The sequence below is a fragment of the Marmota marmota genome, unplaced genomic scaffold, assembly GCF_001458135.2.
Source record: "Marmota marmota marmota unplaced genomic scaffold, marMar, whole genome shotgun sequence".
Lineage (NCBI taxonomy): Eukaryota > Metazoa > Chordata > Mammalia > Rodentia > Sciuridae > Marmota > Marmota marmota.
Window position 1 is genome coordinate 14,419,612 of NW_026000211.1, and position 15,340 is coordinate 14,434,951.

The 15,340-nt window shown below is 33.1% G+C and overlaps 1 protein-coding gene across 5 annotated transcripts in view; it reads right to left on the reverse strand.

Moving 5' to 3' along the window:
• Positions 1-15,340, reverse strand: part of Tenm3 (teneurin transmembrane protein 3) — a 2,471,519-nt gene that overhangs the window by 975,524 nt on the left and 1,480,655 nt on the right. For all 5 annotated transcript variants that reach the window (XM_048791931.1, XM_048791932.1, XM_048791930.1 and 2 more), the window contains exon 7: positions 1,266-1,428. The gene's annotated coding sequence lies outside the window, so the exon portion shown is untranslated. The remainder of the gene's footprint in view (positions 1-1,265; positions 1,429-15,340) is intronic.

Sequence of the window (15,340 nt, forward strand, 5' to 3'; positions counted from 1 at the left end):
AAGCGCTTTTGCTAGAAATGTAGCCATCATGTGATGTTCTTCTTAAGTGAGACTCCATATTTTCACCATTTGAAACAGTAGACACAGCACAAGCAGCGGGGTAGAAATGAGGCAGTGTGGAAGCCACATATTGTCCCCAATATTTCAGTCTTCAAAAGTCTTAAAAAGCCCTTTCTGATTTTTGTTACTGGTGGCCCCCCTAAATATTTTCTAACTCTAGTTCTGTCTCCTTCTATCAGCTTTTTATCTTTACATTTTTTTTCAGTGTTAATTTGTTGGAACACTTAGGTTTGGTCAATTATCCATTATTTCTAGAGCTTCTGTGTCCTCATTGGTACTTGTTCCTTTTGTTTCCACTCTTTGTTTTTCTCAATTCTATTCCTTAGGATGTATCAATTTATGTTAATAATCTCTTAATTTAGTTTTAAGTTTTTATTCCTTCTCTCCTTAAAAAAAATTATATGGTAAACCTTCAGCCCTATTTATATTTTGCCTGAGTAACACATAAATTTTTAGTGATATATTTTTAAAATAATTGAATACCCTAAAATTCTTTTATTATTCATATTTATCTTGAAAATAATTGAAACAGTGGGTTTTTCATAATAGTTGAGGTATCAAAAACTCATCATTAAAAACTTAAAATATAGATGGGGGAAGTCTAATATAATAAATGTACTCATTTTTAGCAAATAGCCCTGTCTCTGAATTTTATTTTAGAGTAATAAACTACCTAGATTGTAGCAAGTGGTTTATTAGATTTCATGAAAGAAGGTGTCTTAGAACACATATCAATTTCTTTCAGAATGAAATAAACCTAAAAGAAACATTTCAGTATGGTCTTTGACTAAAACTGGGGATTAGGTATGTTTATAATTAGGTAAATTTCTGAAAACTAAATTCAGGGACCAAGATTGGATTTGATTTCAAACAATTTCTTCATAGCATATGCACTGGTTGCTATGCAACACAATTTAATATCAACAAATGATGCCAAGTTGATTTTTACATACTGTAATTGGCTTTCAAGTCTCACTGCTTGGAAATTGTAAAGAGAATGTGATTATTTAAATTTAAATGGCTATCTTAAAAATGCTAATTTTTATAATTAAAACAACAACAACAACACAAAACCTATAACTTAAAACTGAAGAAAAGAACCACCTTCTGTGATAATAAATGTGCAACAGCCTGGAAAGTTCCTTTCCCACCCTTTGGGAGGGCATAGAACATATTGAGATAACTTTTTATGCTGGTCTACTCACCTAGCTTCTCTGATGAGTTGGCTGAGGAAAGCCTATATAGAGGCAGAGCTCAATTAGTGTAATTTATGTATCCTTGGACGTCAATCATTCCTGTTGAGAGGTGGGACTTGCAGGCTCTCAGTGCATTAATTAAGAGCTCATCTCAGCAGAGCCATCTTTCTACCTAAGGACCAAAAAGAAAGTTTTAATTAGATTTTTAAAAGCAAGTATGTCATATATGAAAGCAAGTATAGTTCTTTAGTTGGTAGGAGAGGCAACAACTGGAAGGGAATATTCCAAACAATACAAAGGGCACCAATTCTCAGTGATCTGTGATGTTAGGAGGAAGAGAAGGAACATTAGTCTGAAACCCAGGTTTCCACCCTTGGACAGTCACTTCATGGAAATCACGGAAGTTTCAATTCTGTTGTTTCATTGCCAACATAATTATTGGACCCCTGTCTAATTATTGATGCAGAGCTGATGCTGATCGAGTGCAATTACAACGTTGAGGACAGACAGTATTTTTCTCTGATGACTGGCTTTTTTGTTCCAGGCCAGCTTCTGACTGAATATGCAATGGACAATACAGTGCAAGTTCAGCAAAAGGGATTGAGGGAACTTGCACAACACATCAATTTCACTGGTTCAGTGATGGAGGGAGTGCAGTGCCATTGCTGGCTAACCTAAAAACACAAGGACTCGAGAGAGGTAAAAACTAGCTGGGCTCACTGGTGTCAGCTGCTTGAGAGAGGCTGTTCTCCTGGAATGGCTTTTGTGAGGCCATCAAACATACTCCTTAGGGCTCACTTGGGAAATAATAGATACATTATTGATTAAAATATTTATAAATTAAGGGAGGGAAAACAAATTTTAAAAGCTAGTTCAGATTCTAGAAGGGAAATATATCTCCTAATAGCAATTAACCCCTCCCCCTCCATAATTAAAGAGTGGGGGTCAGAATGCATGCTTGGGAGAACAAAAACAAAGGAGTTTGCCAATACCAAAGAAAAAGCAAAAAGTGTAAACAAAAGGAGAAAAAAAACCCCAAAAAACCAAACAGTAGAAACATTGCTATACATCTTAAGAATAATGAGTACATTACCTAAAGCTAAATATTCCCCAAAAAATCAGCACCAGAAAAAGCAAAAGATACAAATTTTCTGCTTTTGGAAAGGTAGAGACAATGGGGAAATATAAACCCAAGCACAATGAGCACAAAATAAATGATGTAATAATCATGAGGGTGTTTCTAACAAACAGGACTGGTACAATGGGCAGATGTTGCGGAAAGCTCTGCTCTCTGGTTCAAAATAACAGAACGTGTGTCCCAGTGTTTCTCATTGCCATTATATTTCATTTTGTTTTTCTAAGGGAGGGTGGTTAGAAAAGCCAGTTACTGTACACACTATAAATTTGCCACCTAACTAGCATACGTGACACGTACTGAATAACAGCAACAAACCTGACAAAAGAAACTATAGATTTCACAGGTATATGGTTTGTGCACTATGTTTCTAAATGATAGTGTACAATGAAAACATCACCGTATAGACAATTTGTCAGAAGAATAAAGCTGGAAAATTGTAACCCATCATTTATGTTAATGTTCATAAAGATATTTTATAATCCTTTCTCAGCTCTTTCCCCTTACATATTTTCCCAGTTATTTTGCCTCATTTATTGTGCTGTATAATGTTTATTGCACAATACATATAGTAGCACTCCCCAGATACAAGTTGGCAATTGTGCTGGTTACACCAATTTATGTAATACAACATCCTGCATTGAGGGCCATTATTGTGTCTTTCAATGCATCTTTTTATTTGCATTTAAGCCAGGGTATATTACAAAGTCAAATTACTTCTTGGGCATCTTGTACTCAAGGATTACCCAATGATGATGTTAACACATACAGTATTATGCCTTATGATTGTATGCAATTTGTTTACCTCAGGATATTTAGTGCAGTTATTTTTAAAGGAGAAAAACATGGTATGTCTCTTCAGGTGTTGTCACATCCGCCCCTGAAGTAGTTACATTTAGACTTATGATCTGAAGGCTCTTTCCAGTAACATTGACCGTGGCCATTCCTTTACACACTTTTCATCAGTCCCTTTGGGCCATGTTTCTTGAGTAAGAACATGGTGGAAGAAATAGGCTTCAGAGCAGACACAAAGTTTTGTGATTTTAGCCAAAGATATGAATCTCTTTACCGCTTAATTTTACCTTTATAAGAACCCAACTTTAGGATTTTTGGATAAAATCCTTTTCCTGAATGTAAATTTGGCTAAGCAAAGGTTCAGGTCAGGTTATAAGAGGAACAGCACATTCTACAAGGCTTTGTGAATTGCTCTGAAATTCATTGCTGTGGTGCCATAGTATTGTATTCCCAGGAAGCTACCTGGCTCTATGTTAGAGATGATCAGCTTATGGGAGACCTGAGTTTACCATTTCTCATCTCTCTTTGTCCTCACATATTATGGGAAACACACATATGTTTTCAAAGGTTCTTGGAATTTTGCAAGTGACATTGTTTACATTGTTTCTTCTCCAGAGATTTTTTTTTTTTCTTCTTTTTTTTTTTTTTTTGGACACAGGTCTCCCTAAGTTGCTGAGGTTGGCCTTGAACTCACAATCCTCTTGCCTTAGTCTCCTGAATTGCTGGGGTCCCGGGTATGTGCCACTGAGCCCAGTTTTCCTCCAAAGATTTTGATGATTTTCCCCTAGTTTTTGTCAATATGGCAGAGATTGTTTTTGTATCATTTTAATGAACTTGAGGTTTACAAAACAGTGAGTACACAGAGTGACAGAATGGAGGTTGAATCTGTTTCTATTCAGTTTTTATTTGTTCATTTAAAAAAACAGCACAACAGAGTTGGTATTAGGGGTTTTCTTGATGGTATTTGGATATATGCATTCACATAAAGCTATATGGCTCTGGATAGCAAAGATCAGAGCATCTATTCATAGAATGGTTTTTACTAGGCAGACCAGTAAATTTTTTTGAACTCTTAGCTAATTCATTTACTGAAATCAGCCAAGCTAGTATATATTAATTTGCCACATTTTTTAAATACTCATGGGACTTATATCCAAAGGCAAGCTATAATGAAGCTGTAGATAAAATGACCCAGTTCTATGTTGTCTTATCACTGATGATTAAGTGTGGAAGAGCAGGTTTATTGTCTGACCTCTTCTACTCTTTTCAAGAAATTATATTAGAAGGAAGAGAAATTTCTCATTGAACATGTTATGAGAAAAAAATAGGCATTAAATTAGAACTTAGGGTTTAAAAATTCACGGAGCATAAATAGCATACACTGGTAGTTCCAGAAGCCTTTAAATAACAAAAACACATCTGAGTTTATTTTATAATTCAGATTGATGATTGTGAAATGTGTTATCAGATAATTTATTTCTATTAATGAAATTTCATACAACAGTGTTTATAGGCATTAATTCAATCCAGTGCCAGGAAAAAACCAGGTCCTGCTCTAGTACCTCCTAGAATATATAGGTTTGGGAATAGGACTCGGTTAGGAGTTGCAAAATCTACTTGTTTAGATATTTTTTCCCCTGGGCAATATAGGAGAGATGTCTGGGTGGATTATCAGTCTTTTATTTTTGACATTTTATTACTTAGATTTAATGCTGAGATATTTTAGTGTACATGAGCCTAGAGGTTTTTTGCTTTGATATGTTTATAAGACAGAATAATAAATAAATGATGATGTAGTCCAGTGTTAATGTCAGATTGAAGTAAGTTTTGCATTTTTAAACCTTTTCCCATTTCTGATAGAGGAAAAATGATTAGGGTCTAGTGACTTTCTTAATGTTCACGTTATTAGGAGAATAATCCTTAGGTTTTATGGGTATTAGATTATATAAGTGATATCAACTATTATCTACTTGTATGGGATGTTAAAAATGCCACATTGTTTTCTTGTAATTAGTTTACCAGCTTAATAATAATAAGATAGGGGTATAAGTAACGCATTATTTTAGGAACAGGTTCTAATGTAACTTTTGGATTAAAATATTAACCCCTTATAATAAAAAACAAATTGGCAATAGTCAAACTATCAAGCACATTTTGATAGGTGAAGTCATAGTGGTTAAATTCATATTTATTTTAAAAATAAAATGTTTGTTTTATATACTAAGCATTTGCATTTTTTGTAAAGTTTATACATGGATATATTAGCACATATTACTCATAACTATTAATTGTATCTTTATTAATTTAAATGACTTTCTTTTAAGGAACACCTGAAAGCAGAGAACATTTAATATTCAACAAATTTTCAATATTTCCAAATAATCTTGTAAATGCCATGAAATTTGAAAAGCTTTGCTTATATGAGGCTCTTTCCTTGAAGTTCTTGCAGAAACTATACATAGGAGATTTTTAAAGAGAGTTTTTTGGTTATTCCACATTCCATTTCCACTCTCTACCAACAGTTAAGGTGTATTTCTCATATTACCAACAACTTAAAACAAGGGAACAAATAGTAGAGAATTTATTTTTCAGTGCTCCAGAAAATCTTAACTCTTAGGGTATTTTTTTTGGGGGGGTGGTGCTGGGGACTGAACCCAGGGCCTGGTGCATGTTAAGCAAGTGCTTTACCAACTGAGCCCTCTTAGGGTAATTTTTAAGCAGTTACATTTTCATGTAAGAGCAAATCTCCTCAAAAACTGTGTGCTAGAGTCATCATCAGATAAACAACAAATCCTTAATTGAATGTAAGTTTATATATATGAATATATATATACATATGTGTATTTTTAGTGCTGAAAATTTTTTTTCAACTTCTTTGTTAGTGTTAAGGAATGTGTGTATATGGTTATGTGGGTGATATTAGGCAGGCTCGATTGATTCATTCACATATAGATTTATTTACTGAATTTTGTTGAACCCCTAAATAAGAAGCCAGTGCTACTTATGGACTGGTTTTACAGAAAAAAATGAACGTAACAGATGAGGACCCTGACTTCGTTAAGCTGCCATTTTAGTAGATATACAGAAATAAGACCTCAATATATTTTTACTCATTCAGTCTCTCTATTTACCTATTTTATTTGCCATGACTTCCTGATACTATTATCAATTTGGTGATGTTCATTTCCTCAAAACATTTGAAAACATACTTTGTATTGAAGTCTGATTTGCCACATAAAATGATTGAAAAAGCAATTCTACATTACTTCTAGGCATTCTGTATAAAGGGAAATTTTTCAAAGATATGTTTATGGCTTAATAATTAAATCTGGGTGAATGTGCCTGCTGGGAACTTCTGCAATAATAAAATAGAATGGCAGGTTTCAAATCACAAAGAAAGAACTTTTTCTTTCAAAGATTTGAGTCACAGCATATTAGTATTTAATGGATTTTGCATTTTAAAATGCATAATGTCAGAATTCCTTGGTAAGGAGTCTTGAATAATTATTTAAGTACAACCCAAAAGGTTATAAAAAAAATAAAGAATAGGAATCAAAAACTCAATATCATCTTTCCAGGGACTCTAAGTGCCTAAAATAGTAAGATCCACATTTCTTGATCTCAAATTTGGACCTTTCTTTTTTCCCCAAAGATACTCACCCTATGCCCTAAAAGATACTCAGATGCTGAGTCTTTTCTGCCTTCTGCTGACAGATCCAGAGCTGGCAATAACTTCTGAACAAATGATACCCACAGGAGGAAATGGTCATCTGTGGACAGTACTGACATTGACCCACAGATTTTAATATGCTTAAGTTTTATCTAAGGCCCCAAATAGGAGAGCCTAAGGGGATGCATGCATTAACAATTTAAGGTTCCGGTGAATTTTGTTACACTTTTCTTGATAACATGATCCCAGTTCATAGAGGATATGTAAACTTGCCAAATCTTTCCAAAAACACAGCCTAAATTGATTATAGACAAGTTTTTGGAAAAAAATTTAAGGTCACTTATTTTGAAATAAGTAGATTACAGAAGATTATACTTAATCACATATTTCTGACTATCTATCTATCCATCCATCCATCCATCCATCCGTCTGTTTTCAGAAGTCAAAGGAAAGATTCTGTTTCACTCCATAGTCACTCCATTCATTGTAGGAATTATAACTTCAAGAATTGCTTATGTAATGATTTTAATTATAGAGGACCTCTCTTTTTTTTATGCAACTCCCAACCTTCATCTGCATTTCAGGCCATATAAAATCACAACACTTTAGAGTACTCTCAGAACAGTTAGGCAACTCTAATTTGTGTCCATTCTCCTCCTTCATTTCCTTCTCAATAAATAATGGATAAAGCAACAATGGGTCTTTGCTGACTTTTTAATTCTTCTAATATACAAAAATTATCTCCTGGAAATAAATTAATGTCTATACAATAGTCTGCAAGTGGTTTGAAAGTAATTTGGTGGTTCTTAAGATGCTGTACATGTTCTATTTTATTTTTGAGTCAATTAATCACTCCATTCATCTCCCTGCTCTGTGTCCACCCTCTCTCCACTCATCCCCACCTCAAAACAGGCTCCATCACACTGAGGCAGCTATAAATTCCTTTGATTATTTTTGCCCCTCTTTTCTTACTTTATTATTCAGTTTTTCACTAATTGGAACTAACAGATATACTAACAGCGCAAATATAAATGCCATGCAAATCTCAAATGTAAAACTCTCTTATTGGAAAATACAACTGATAACAATACAGCATCTGTACTGACCTGATTTATGAAAAGGGTATTTGGGGTAAATAGACTTTCAAAATAATGGCTGCTTAACCATTTATGATTGTTTTTATTTTATTTTTTTTGGGGGGGGATCTTAAAAACATGAAGGCATGACACATTTCTGAAATTTACATAAAACATAAAATCAGGATAACCTTAATTAAGTTAATAGAATTCCTCTAGAACCTGTTGAAGTGGGTGAGACTTTTCTTTTCACTGAATGGCTTCTGAATACTATTTTCCTACTAAGGTGATTTCTAAGTTTCATAGTCATATCTTGCCAAGGTCAGCTGGTATATTTGTTTCTCCTATACATCCTACATATACTTACAGCCCCTTCTCTCCCTACCCATATATTGATTCTGTCCATCACCATTGCTTTAGGGTTTCATTCTTCAGGTTGTAATTAAAGTAAATTGGAAGATGAACTGGGGGAAACCTTGACAATAAATTTTGTGCCTGGTAGGTAAAATATATGCATAGATTTTTTTCTTGAACTCATATTCTTTTCCTTTTTCCATTTAATTTTAGATTTCTTCTCCTTTTGGGTTTTTAATGTAAGTTTGAGATTGATATATAGATAAAATATAGCTGACCATATCCCTTTAATCTTATATGCTCCATTAAGTTATAGAACTCACCTTGTGCCCAGAGTGATAGGACCATTGGAACAATCATTTTCATACAATAATTTATTCATAAAATGTTTATTTGTTTCTTAACTATTTGTTGATATATAGCTTAGTAGACTGTACTAATTGTACTTAATTTTATTTTTTATATACGTATGCCCAGCAAAGAGAATATTCCCCTTTAATAATCCAAACTTCTGGGGAAAGAAAGTCCAGTGCAAAGCCATCTTAATTCAACATGTTAAATTAAAACCACTCGTTGTCTTGCATAGAGTTGAACTGAACATTATAAAAATATACTCGCTTATTAAAAAAGTTTATTCACACCTTAAAATGAATCTTCATTAATATTAAAATTTAGTCTGGGTTTTTAATACTAGCACATTTGCCTGTTTCATAAAAAGTATATAATATCTAAAATATTTATCTGTCCTGATTCTTTAAAAATATTTTTTAGTTATAGATGTACATGATACATTTATTTATTTATCTTTATGTGGTGCTGAGGATTGAACCCAGGGCCTCACACATGCTAGATGAGTGCTCTACCACTGATTTTTTGAATGTATCTTATATAGTGTGTGTGTGGTTATTTTTGCCCCAAAACAAAATTGGTATAATGCAAATAAAGAATCAACAGATTTTAAATTGTGATTGTGACACAAATCACTTGTACAAAAAAATAATAAAAATAATCACGATGTGTATCAAAAATTCATGCTTTTATCTGGTGGTCTACAATTCTTAATCTAGAACAGGCTTTTTATAATTTTTTATGTTATCTTTAGAAATACCCGTTTTGCATACTGAAGACTGCTATTGAAGAAACAGTCAAATAAATACTGGAATCATAGATCTTATCTTGTTAAATACATAAACAGAGTATGAGTCACATTTTTACTCTGGTGCCTGCATAGCTTCAATCTCACAACTTAGTTTTGAGAGTTGCATTAGCCACATGTACAAGTCATTCTGGAAACCTCTTAAAAGTTTATTATGTAATTATAGTGTATGTGGCTTTCTGTATTGCTTATGATTTAGATCATGCTAACTTGTAAAAGTATAAAAACTATCTGAATGGTAAGTTTTCTGCAAGTTCTCAGAAATCATAAAACCAAACAACAAAAGTCTACTGCATCAGATGGCTAGTTTCCCTTCACTTCTTCCAAATCTGTTCTCCTTATTTTCCTGGCAACATGGCTGTCTAGATAGAGAAGAATTTTCCAACCCAGCCTTCAGGTAGTGTGATCATATATTTAAACATACTTAATTCAGTCTAATGGAAGGGTAACAGTCATCTTTCTCCAGATGTTGGCTTTCTGGCAACGCAAGGTACATGCACTTGGTTCCCTGAGTGACCCAGTGGAGAAGAGGCACCCTGTCAGCCTAGATCAGCTGCACTGTCACACAAAAGAAGATAAACATATCCTGTCTTACTTAAGACACCACTTTGTGTTTCCTTTGTAATTTTACTTAACCTTTACCCTTTACATCCCTTAATTCTACATTTCTAAAAGTTTCTTCAGAAATATAAAATAAATAAAAATTACCTGGTGGTATTTTCAGATTCCTCTTAAGAATGCATTTATGAGCTTTCAAGTTTTAGAGTGCCTTCATTTTAGTGGGCATCTGCTAAGTTCTTTTCATTTTTTTCTTNTGAAGAGTCATCTTTTCCTGACAATAAACTTTACCCTGGACTTAATAAATATATATATATATATATATATATATATATATAACATTTTAACTTGCCCTCAGTACTTCAAAGAAGAAATGTGAAATAGGCCTCATAATGAATTTATGAATTTTATGTTCTCAATTCTCAAATGCTCTTATTTGAATATATTCTAGTAAGTGTCTGACAATTAATAAATACAGGAAATATTGTTTTTCTCTAACATTTGAAATGCTGAATTCCTCCAAGGCTGAAGAAATTCATGCTTCTCAGTATATTACGTGAATTAGAGAGTACTACATTATAAAATCGTCTATTTTTTTCTCAAACATTTCTTATGCTTGGAGAATTGGAAGAATAGGAATATGACATTCAGCAGTAACATTTCATAACTGAAAGAATTTTCTCAGTTACCTACTCTCTGGACATTAGTTTAACTATCTTTGAAGAATGCAGGATAATACCTATATAGAGCATTAGTTAGTATAAAATATAAATGTGGAATTTCATGTAAAACATACATGTAGGACTAGAACAAGACACTTATTACATATAAATATCTCTGAAATTTCTACATATTTTGGGGAAAAAAACCCTGGTATTATTCTATTTATTGCAACTACCGAGAGACCTCATTTAACATAAGTGGTTAAGAATTAGATATTTTTAAATTTTTGAATAAGTTAATATATTAATTTTTTAAGTCATTATATTCTATAATTATTATAAAATTTTGTATTTGTAAAATATATTTACATTTCCATAAATGCATGATTTAAATAGCTTTATTTTCAAGTAAATAAGTATTTATATTTTTTAACACTATTTCTTTCTTACTTATCATTAACATACCATTCCTTCTTTCCTACTCTCCTGTTAGCATTTAAACACTTTAAAATATCTACATGTTTTGAACAACAAAAATATCTGAATTTTTTCTTTTAAATTTTGGCATTAAGATATTAAAGCTTTTTATTAAAGTATCATCATTAAATTACTACAATATTGGTTTAAGGATAGAATAAATTAACAAATAAAATGCAATTGGCAGTCTTGAATTAGATCTTACCCTTTAATAATCAGAAAGCAAATATCAAAGAACTGATCATTTAAAAATATTTTGAAAATATGGCTGTTTTTTAAAAAATAAAAAAAACTAATGCTGGGTCTGTATTTCATAATTTCTAATGGATTAAAAAATTAAATGTGAAATTTGAATTCAAAGAAATGAACCAGGTTTCAGAGAAAGATGGCAATTTGCACAAAAACGTTCAATACTTTCCCCTTCTGATGTCCCCTAAAACATCAGTAAATATACACATATATATGTATATATTTACTCCATAAATTCACAAGAATAGGAAGAGTAAGAGAGGAGGAGAGAATAGCAACAATAACTTGGAGACTAAAAGCCAAAGCATGGCGGTGGTAATGGGTTTAATAGACCCAGGGAAGCGAAAACCTAAGCTGGCAGTTGGGAAAACTGTGAAGCAGCCTTGATTTGTTCTGCATTGTGCCCTGCATCTGGAGATTGACTGGAGAATAAAACACAGGAATTTAACACTGGGGGACACCAAACGCAGCAGAGAGTGGAGGCAGTCACTCAATAGGCGTTAAGAAAACACATACATATTGATGCTGAGACTATCTCTTTCTTACCCATGGCTTTCCCCATTCCCTGGAAGGTAACAATCTGGCTTTCGCCCTTCAAACAGAACAATAATGGAGGGATTGGGGGTATAGTTCAGCATCAGACCCTGGCCCCAGTACCACAAATAACTAAAATAATAATAATAATAGAATATTTTATATTTTTTGGAGATTTTTTTGTCCTGCTTAAGAAATACCAAATATAACTGACTGACATCAAACAGCAATAAGGACAACCAGATTGCCCTCGGGTCAAGTTCAAAGTTAACATATTCTACCTAAAGGAGAAAATTTTTATTTTGTATTTTAGTTTCCAACTTTTGAATGTGAATTATTAATGAATCATGATTATACATCTATAGAAACTTTGAGTATGAAAGATAGAAATTAAAACAAACAAAAACAAAATCAAACAGGCACTATGCAGGGAAAAGAAATCTTTAAACTATATTAATTTCCTCATAGAGTAAGGGAAGATATTTCATCCATGAAGCAAAATAGGATATTAAAAAGGTACATTTAGAACACAAAGAATTTTTAGAAATTAAAATTACAAGAGCAGAAATGAATAACTTAATAGAATATTAGAAAACAAAACTGAGGTAATCTGAGATAGAAAATAGTGAAAATTTGAGATTTTATTTTACTTAAAAGCTAAGAAATTATCACATTATCAATTCATATTCATGTGTTGCCAGATAGTATCTGGCATGAGAGAAACAAATCGTTTATTATTGCGTAGCAAAACCAGTAGTGGGAATGCATGTATTATTGGTCCCCTATGCTCCAAATCCCACAGGGTGACATGATGAGGACTAGATTTAAACCTGGGTGCAGTGTGGTGGCCCATTGGAGAGGCATTCCAAATTTTACAAGACTCTATAGTACTTTGGCACATCTGCTATCATCCAGAAAGGGAGCGATTGTTCATTATCCTGGAAGGTAAGAAATGACATCCAGTAAGGATGTTGAAGTTTTCATCTTTACTTCCTTGAAAGGTCCCTGGAGAAGCATGTCTCTAAATCTTCCTCTAAGTATACACTATCTGTAGTTTCTAATAAAAAAATGATGATCTCTTAGAATGCCCAAACTGTTCAGGTTTGGACTATGAGAAATCCATGAAACATTGTATTCTAACAACAATTAGAATAATTCAATAAAATTCCCAATTCTAATTTAGTTCTTAGCTCTCTAGATGAACATAGGTTCTCAGCAGGGCACATTATGTGAAGCTTCAGAACTTGTGGACAAGACAAACTTTAACAAACTTCCAAAGAGAATAGAAACTGATCATACACAAAGTCAGAATAACTGCTGAACTGCAATGCTGGGTACTAGTAACAATGAGGCAGATGCCTTTAAAATTCTGAAGGGGAAGTCTTTCCAATTTATACTTCTATACCCAGCTATATGATCATCCACTGAAGGTGGAATAAAGGTAATTTCAGATGACCAATGTAAATAAAAATTTGACTTCCCTTATTTCTTTCTGCTTAACTTAATGAAGAATGCACTTTACGAGAGAGAGAGAGAGAGAGAGAGAGAGAGAGAGAGAGAGAGAGAAAGAGAAAATAAAAGAAAAAAGGAATGGGTTTGCAGGAACAGGAAAGTAAACACAGAAGAAAGGCATTCAGCATTCCCAGCAGGCTAACAAAAGGAGATTCTAGGAAGAGAGCTGTAAACTAGGGATAGCTGAGTCTGGAGTACAAGGATTTATTTAACAGAAAACATAGAGGGTTGACTTCACCAACATAATCAACATTGTATGGTTATTTAAATTGTGGATACTTGGCTGAGTCTGATCTAGATTTGTACTTAGTTTATCTTGATCATTTTCAAATGATATTTCTGGTCTCCCCTCCCTGTCCTTGTTTTCTGTATTAGTTGAGTACACACATTTTACCAAGTCAGTGTTCTACTATGATCAAGTACTGGAAAGGAGATAGTCAACAGTAAGGTCACAAGCCAAAAATAGTAACATTTGTCCCTGGTAGCTATTGTCCATCTAGCCTGGCTATTGTGCTTCTTCTAGATGCCTAACAAGGTGAATCCTGATAAACAAAGGCTTCACTTATGGCCTGAGCTGCTGACTTTTCCAGAGTAGGCTCTTGAATTGTCTGCAGCCAATGAAAATCTTATTTTTGAAGAATATTTAAGAACAGAAAATAAATCATAATAAAATATAAAGAGTAAATTAAGGTGACACAAGATTGCACAGTATCACAAAAAATTTGTTTATAAAGGTATTGTTTAAAATATATATATATATATATTATATATATATATTTTATATATATATATATTTTATATGTATATATATACACACACATACATACACACATATTATACACTGGAATATATAAATATGACTAAATTATTTTATTCTTTATACTTTTTTGTTTTTTCCATATGCAGTACTGTAAATCATTAATTTTAAAATCTGTAAAATGTATTAAACACAACTATCAGAAAACTTCTACTCTGATCCTCATACTTCTAGCTATAGCCTCCTTTTTATTTCTCTCTATCATTGTTTCCTTGGAAGATGGGTCTACATTCAATTCCTCTAATTTCAACCCTCCCATTCACTCTTAAATTTCATTGCAATATAGCTGCTATTGATACACTCCACAAATTATACTCTGGCAGATATCACCAACAGGTATTCTTAGGTCATCTTCTTTTTTTTCTCCATCTAGGAATTTCATCCAGTCAACATTTATTAAGTCCTTACTATGTGACAAAGACTGATCTAGGTATTTGATACCATTGACCACTTCTTCTGACATAGAATAAACTACACTTAGATTTCATCTCACTCAAGTCAGAATGGCAATTATAAAGAATATAAGTAATAATGAATGTTGGTGAAGATATGGGAAAAAGGCACACTCATACATTGCTGGTGGGACTGCAAATTGGTGCAACCCCTCTGGAAAGCAGTATGGAGATTCCTCAGAAAACTAGGAATGGAAACACTATTTGACCCAGTTATCCAGCTCCTTCGTGTATATCCAAAGGATTTAAAATGAGCTTACTACAGTCATGCAGCCACATCAATGTTATAGAAGCACAATTTACAATAGCTAACTAAGCTATGGAGCCAACCTAGGTGCCCTTCAACTGACGAATGGATAAATAAAATGTGGTACATATACACAATTGAGTATTACTCAGCCATAAAGAATGGCTTTATGATATTTGTCAGTAAATAGATGGATCTGGAGGCTACCATGCTAAGTGAAATAAGTCAACCACCAAACACCAAGGATTGAAAGTTTTTGCTAATATGCAAAAGCTAACCCATTAAAAGGGGTGGGAAGAAGAATAGAAGTTCAGTAGATTAGACAAAGGGGAATGAAGGGAAGGGAGGGGGAATAGGAAAAGGAAAGACAGTGGAATAAATTTGACATAA